The following is a 7,105-nucleotide window of genomic DNA, read 5'->3' as shown; positions in this document are numbered from 1 at the left end:
AAGCTGAGACAGGAACTCTCAAAGTATTCATTTCCCAAATAGCAATTATTAGTATTTCTACACATGGCTGTGACCCTGGGGAGATCCTAGTGGAAACAGCAGCTTAGATATGGTGTATGGAAGACACAGAATCCAGGATATGCATGAAGACTTTTTCCCAGGCCTCCCTCTGATTCCAAGTAGAACTGAGGACGTCTCCCCAAACCCTGGGACTCCTGCCTTTCTGGGGCACTGGGAGAAGTATACCCTACCTTCTTCCCAGTCAGCATCTGGGTGCCGAGGTGAGAAAGCAGAGGCCCTGGGCTCTGAAGGGAAGGAGAGGATTTGTTCCTGCCTGTCCTGAGTCTTAGTAGAGAAACTGTGACTCAGGAATATGACTCCAGGGACCAAAGGTCCTTCCAGCCTCAAATGGAAGGGCTTTTATTTTCCTTTGGATATTTTATTTACAGTATTGTAACGTGTCCAAAATGAAGACTTGATTAGGGGGTTTGATGGCTTAATTTGGGCCATTAACCAAGACTGATGCAATTCTTTCTTCCCAGGCTCTTAACTGAAAGGGTGCAAGCCAAGTGGGCCTCTGTAAAGGTGGAGATGATCGCATTAAAACCATTTTATGGCTCTTGTCTCAGCTCTTCTGGAGCCAGTCCTGGCACGGGAGGAAGGCTGTAGGGCAGGGGGGAGTGTGATGGCAAACTTTCACCTGTGTCCCTATAACCGACGTTACCTTTTCTAGACTACATAACTGGTTTTCAAACCCACTTCACCTTTTCTTCTTGTAGATTAGATGTATCACAAGATACATAATATCTGTTCTAGTCAGACTCTTCATTTAAACAGAAAATCAAGTCTTCAGTAGGCAGAGGTTAAAGAGATTAGGTTATAGAGATTTAAGAGATTTATTTTTTTAAGCATTTTAAAAATTTATTTTATTTATTTATTTATTTATTTATTTATTTTTGGCTGCGTTGGGTCTTCGTTGCTGCGTGCGGGCTTTCTCTAGTTGCGGCGAGCGGGGACTACTCTTTGTTGTGGTGCGCAGGCTTCTCATTGAGGTGGCTTCTCTCGTTGCAGAGCACAGGCTCTAGGCTCGCGGGCTTCAGTAGTTGTGGCACGTGGGCTCAGTAGTTGTGGTGCACAGGCTTAGTTGCTCTGTGGCATGTGGGATCTTCCCGGACCAGGCTCGAACCTGTGTCCCCTGCATTGGTAGGCAGATTCTCAACCACTGCACCACCCAGGAAGCCCCTAAGAGATTTATTGAGAAAGTCAACGGACAGTTATGGACCATCTAGATCTTGATGCAAATAAACTGTAAAACGAAAACTTACGAGACAATGGGGGAAATTTGAACACTGATTTAATATTTGATAATAGTAAAGACGTATTAATTTGTTTAGCTGTGATTATGGTATTGTGGTTTTTAAAAAAGAATTCTTATCTTGAAGGGATGCATACTGAAATATTAATTTAAGAAATAATATAATGTCTAGAGTTTGCTGCAAAAAAAATCCAAGGTAGAGGGAGGCTGGGAGGTATAGTTGAAACAAGATGGATTATGAGCTGAGTTTTATTGAAGGTGGATGGTGTACCTGTGTGTTCGTTATACTATTCACTCTACTTTTGTATTTATTGAAATTTTCCAGAATGAGAGAGAGAGAGGAGATCTCTCTATCTCACTTTCTATTCTTGTCTTCTCTCTCAAGAGATAGGGGTAAAATAGTTAAGGTAACAGTTGCTTTTAAAGCACTTTCTTTCCCCTCTTTAGCGTCTCCCTTGCTCTTGCGTTAGACCAGTAGCCACTCCTCAGCACTGCCCACTGGGAGGCATGCATCTGACCACACTGCTAAAATCCTAGTGGCTTAACACCCCAGGGGTAATCCCTGCTCAGAGGTGAGAAGAGGCCATCACATAACAGAAAGACATAAACTGCTGGTGGTGAAGTTTCAGGCATCAGCGGCAGGCCAGAAGGGAGGCTATTTCTGAGTGGATTAGAGGTGGGGAGGAAGCCCTCTCAAATTATGCCCTTTGTGGGAAGCCCTGGCAGAGGGCATTGTTGTTTTTTCTTTATTTCTCTTCTCTGAGCTTCCTTGTTGCTCTGAGCAGCAGGCCCTGAATTCAGCATTGTTCAGAGATGGGGAGGTGCTGTGAGATGAGCACGAGCAACTGGATTGAATTAGTAAAACTTTGTTTCCTTAAGGTGAGATGAAGAAGAAAGCTACTTGCCTCTCCAGGTGTGCTGTGGGCTGTGCCTGAGCCATTTCCTAGAGTGCAGTGCCCAGCCTGGCATCAGTCACGCCTGGTAATGGGTTCTCAGTAAACGCTACTCTCTTCCTCTGAGGGCATGGAGTTGGTCTATTAAAACAAGGAGAGGGCTTCCCTGGTGGCGCAGTGGTTGAGAATCTGCCTGCTAATGCAGGGGACACGGCTTCGAGCCCTGGTCTGGGAAGATCCCACATGCCGTGGAGCAACTAGGCCCGTGAGCCACAACTACTGAGCCTGCACGTCTGGAGCCTGTGCTTCGCAGCAAGAGAGGCCACGATAGTGAGAGGCCCGCGCACCGCGATGAAGAGTGGCCCCCGCTTGCCATAACTAGAGAAAGCCCTTGCACAGAAACGAAGACCCAACACAGCCAAAAATAAAAATTAAAAAAAAAAAAAAGTCACTCAACACATATTTAAAAAACAAAACAAAACAAGGAGAAATGAGCAGGCCAGGGCTCAGAAATCCTGAACAGGCCAAAACTTCAACCTGTCTAGCCAGTTCTGCTTCAGGCCGCCGCAGGCTGCTACCTTATGCACTACAGGCATTTTTGTATACGTTTGTGTGTTCTTGCTTCTTAGTTTGCTTACGCTGTTCGTTTGCCCGCCAACCTGTACGTGTATATACCAGACAACCCTTTCGAATGTTGTACTCTCAGTCACCCTTGCACTATCTTCCTTCCTTCCTAGCAGTTATATGAAATGATCTTATTTATTTATACATTTACTTGATTATTGGCTGTCTCCCTTAGAATGTCATCTCTTTGATGGCAGAAACTTTGTCTTGTTCACCACTTTGCCTACCAAAACAGGGCTCCAGAAATGTTTGTGGAGATTGAATGAATGAATGACCATGCACATGTGTGTCTTCAAAGGAGAGGGCAGACAGGTTGGTGGGACAGCTGCTGGGTGAAGGGCCCAGGGCCAGTCCTTCTCCCTAGCATGGGCTCCCACTGTGGCCCTGACTGCACTGCACTGATCTTCCATCCTGCTTTTCTTTTCTTCCTCTCTTCCTTCCTCCCTTCCTTCCTCTCTTCCTTCCTCTCTTCCTTCCTCTCTTCCTTCCTCTCTTCCTTCCTCTCTTCCTTCCTCCCTTCCTTCCTCTCTTCCTTCCTCTCTTCCTTCCTCCCTTCCTTCCTCCCTTCCTTCCTCTCTTCCTTCCTCTCTTCCTTCCTCTCTTCCTTCCTCTCTTCCTTCCTCCCTTCCTTCCTCCCTTCCTTCCTCTCTTCCTTCCTCCCTTCCTTCCTCTCTTCCTTCCTCCCTTCCTTCCTCCCTTCCTTCCTCTCTTCCTTCCTCTCTTCCTTCCTCCCTTCCTTCCTCTCTTCCTTCCTCCCTTCCTCCCTTCCTTCCTCCCTTCCTTCCTCCCTTCCTTCCTCCCTTCCTTCCTCCCTTCCTTCCTCCCTTCCTTCCTCCCTTCCTTCCTCTCTTCCTTCCTCCCTTCCTTCCTCCCTTCCTTCCTCCCTTCCTTCCTCTCTTCCTTCCTCCCTTCCTTCCTCCCTTCCTTCCTCCCTTCCTTCCTCCCTTCCTTCCTCCCTTCCTTCCTCTCTTCCTTCCTCTCTTCCTTCCTCCCTTCCTTCCTCCCTTCCTCCCTTCCTTCCTCTCTTCCTTCCTCCCTTCCTTCCTCCCTTCCTTCCTCTCTTCCTTCCTCCCTTCCTTCCTCCCTTCCTTCCTCCCTTCCTTCCTCCCTTCCTTCCTCCCTTCCTTCCTCTCTTCCTTCCTCCCTTCCTTCCTCCCTTCCTTCCTCCCTTCCTTCCTCCCTTCCTTCCTCTCTTCCTTCCTCCCTTCCTTCCTCCCTTCCTTCCTCTCTTCCTTCCTCTCTTCCTTCCTCTCTTCCTTCCTCCCTTCCTTCCTCTCTTCCTTCCTCTCTTCCTTCCTCTCTTCCTTCCTCCCTTCCTTCCTCCCTTCCTTCCTCTCTTCCTTCCTCTCTTCCTTCCTCCCTTCCTTCCTCCCTTCCTTCCTCTCTTCCTTCCTCCCTTCCTTCCTCCCTTCCTTCCTCCCTTCCTTCCTCTCTTCCTTCCTCTCTTCCTTCCTCTCTTCCTTCCTCCCTTCCTTCCTCTCTTCCTTCCTCTCTTCCTTCCTCTCTTCCTTCCTCCCTTCCTTCCTCCCTTCCTTCCTCTCTTCCTTCCTCCCTTCCTTCCTCTCTTCCTTCCTCCCTTCCTCTCTTCCTTCCTCTCTTCCTTCCTCTCTTCCTTCCTCTCTTCCTTCCTCTCTTCCTTCCTCCCTTCCTTCCTCTCTTCCTTCCTCTCTTCCTTCCTCCCTTCCTTCCTCTCTTCCTTCCTCTCTTCCTTCCTCTCTTCCTTCCTCCCTTCCTTCCTCCCTTCCTTCCTCCCTTCCTTCCTCTCTTCCTTCCTCTCTTCCTTCCTCCCTTCCTTCCTCCCTTCCTTCCTCTCTTCCTTCCTCCCTTCCTTCCTTCCTTTCTTTCTTTCTTTCCCTCTCTCTCTCTCTCAATATATATATGTTTTGTTTTGTTTTAATACCTTTATTTGGTGTTTGGTTACAGAAGTAATACATGCTTTTTTTTTTTGTTTTTGGCCGTGCCACACAACTTGTGGGATCTTAGTTCCCCGACCAGGGCTTGAACCCGGGCCACTGCAGTGACAGCGCAGAGTCCTAACCACTGGACCACCAGGGAATTCCCCATGCTTTTTATCTTTTAAAATCCAGAAGTATATAAAGAAAAAGTGGAAAATCATCCCCTTCCTTCCATTGCGTCTCTCCAGAGGTAACCACGGCTGGCGCTTAGATGTACCTGCTCCCAGTCTTTCCCAGAGCACAGGGGGGTCTCCGCCACTCCCCCTACCAAGACCGCACAGCTGCAAGCTGGAGACATCTGCTTCCTCACTCCTCTCCCCCTTTCAGAGAAGAAGTCTCTCTGTTCCGAGGTTTCCAAGAAACAAAACGTCACAGCTTTCCACGTTCCTTCTGGTTCTTCTCTCCCCACCCTCCTCCTCCTGAAACCAAACAAAGCAAAACAAAACACAAAAACGCCAAGGATGGATTAGAGAAACTGCGAGCTCCAGAGTCAGGCGCACCTGGGTGGAAATCCTGCTCTGCCATCTGTCAGAGGCCTTGGCCCTCTCTGAGCCTCAGTTTCTTCATGAGTGAAAGGAGGGTGCCTTACTTACAAGACTGGGTGGTGTCAAGGATTAAACTGGGTGCTGCAGGCAAGGGCTAGTGCACGGGAGGTGGTTTCACAAGTTAATTTTCCTTTCTCCCCATTATCACTCTGGGGCGGACTTTGACTGCTTCCCTGTCATTTTTGTTTTGCTAGAGATGAAGAACACCAAGTTTTTTGTTTTTTCTTTCTCTCTTTCTTTTTTTTTTTTTTAAAACATCAAGTTATTCTTAGAGACTCTGACTTCATCATCTCCTCTACTTTCCCTTAGCTGGGTTTAGTCCTTCTTCCCTCACTTCCCCATTTCCCCATCAGTGATCTCAGGGCCTGTTTAAAGAGGCTGAGGGTGGAAGAAAAGGGGGGAACCATAAGCGCCCTGCGCCCTCCCTGTGCAGCTGAGATTCCAGGACCCACCGTGGCCATGAGAACCCACTTCCTGTTTGTGGAGGCCCAGCCAAAGTTCAGGCAGCGGTTACATAATCGCCTGGCTGTCCAACTGTCAACCTGATAACCTATCGCCTCTAATACTTAACTGTGCTTCTCTAGGGCTTAAAAGGAACAGAAGGAACGTGGGCCACAACCACCCCGCCAGCCTTCCCAAGCACCTTGCTTCAGGCTGGGGGGTGCCCGGCGTCGGGGCGCCGTGCAGGGCCTCCCTGGTTAGCAGATCTAAGCTGAAGTCCAACTCACACAACTCTAGTTGGCCTCTGGCTAGGGAAGGGCAGCCCTAAAATTCCTGAGAAGCAGCATTAGGGATGCTCAGGAGACCCATGCTGATGGGGGTGCTGTTCACGGTGGAAGCCCAAGCCCTGCTCATGTCAAAAGAAGCAAGTATACCATGGGCGCTTCTCTGTTATCAGCCTGAACCCTGACCCTGGACTCCCTCCACCTGCAGCCTGGATTGGGACAGCTTTCCCCAGCACCCTGCAGGCTCTGGAGTAAGAATTCTGGAAGAAAGCCACAGCAGGAGGTTAGGGGTGCCAAAGAGGAGCTGCAGGGACCTGCCAGATCAGAGCCACAGGACATGAAAGAACTTGCAGTCAGTGACAGAGTCTGGAACAGCTCTGAAGTAACAACTTCTTTGGACTTACGAACTTTTGATAAGAGGGTCTTGGGGATAGGGTTTCTTTCTCTTTCAGATCTTGGATGTTGGGCTACCTGAAGCCAAAAAGTAGAAGAGTAGAGAGGAGGTAGGTGATGGAGACCTCAGGAGGAGGAGGGCCAGAGAGATTAGGTAGGGTGAGTGGAGACAGCCAGGAGGCAGGAAGCTGGCAAAGGCAAAGAAGCAGCCCTCAGGGGCCACCCCTGTGGGGCAGCTGCACCCACGAGGCTCACTTTGATAGCTGCCTGGCTGACAGTACAATGGCGAGGGTATAGAAGTAGGAAAGAGCCAAGAGGGGTTGCGTGACACTGGGGATGAGGGGATAAGGGAGGACCCCTGCCCTGGGCAGCCACAGGGCATCTTCCTCTGTGGGCAAATGATCCCTCATCCATGGGAACCAGGAGGACAGAAACCCATCACACTGAAGCCCAGGTTTGCTCTCCTTCCCTCCACTCTGGTTTGGAAACCTCGTGGCTCTTTTCTACTGGCAATCTCAAGCCCAAAGTTTGTTCCTTTCACTATCCAATAAAAACTTCACCCCAGAGCTTTCATCCAAGGAGATGAAAGTGGCTTCTGTGGACCAGAGCCGGCAGGCTCCTAGAAGAGTGGGGCAGGGGTTTGAGGAAAGAGGGC

At 49.3% G+C, this 7,105-nt stretch overlaps 1 non-coding gene across 1 annotated transcript; it reads right to left on the bottom strand.

The window, feature by feature from the left end:
- Nucleotides 1–4,815: 4,815 nt before the first annotated feature.
- TRNAD-GUC (transfer RNA aspartic acid (anticodon GUC)) lies at nucleotides 4,816–4,887 on the bottom strand. Its single transcript has one exon. It is a non-coding gene; the product is annotated as a tRNA-Asp (tRNA).
- Between the last annotated feature and the right edge of the window lie 2,218 nt (nucleotides 4,888–7,105).

The sequence above is a fragment of the Balaenoptera ricei genome, chromosome 1 (genome assembly GCF_028023285.1).
Source record: "Balaenoptera ricei isolate mBalRic1 chromosome 1, mBalRic1.hap2, whole genome shotgun sequence".
Lineage (NCBI taxonomy): Eukaryota > Metazoa > Chordata > Mammalia > Artiodactyla > Balaenopteridae > Balaenoptera > Balaenoptera ricei.
Note: the sequence above shows the minus strand (reverse complement) of the source record. Positions and strands in the feature narration are given on the sequence as shown.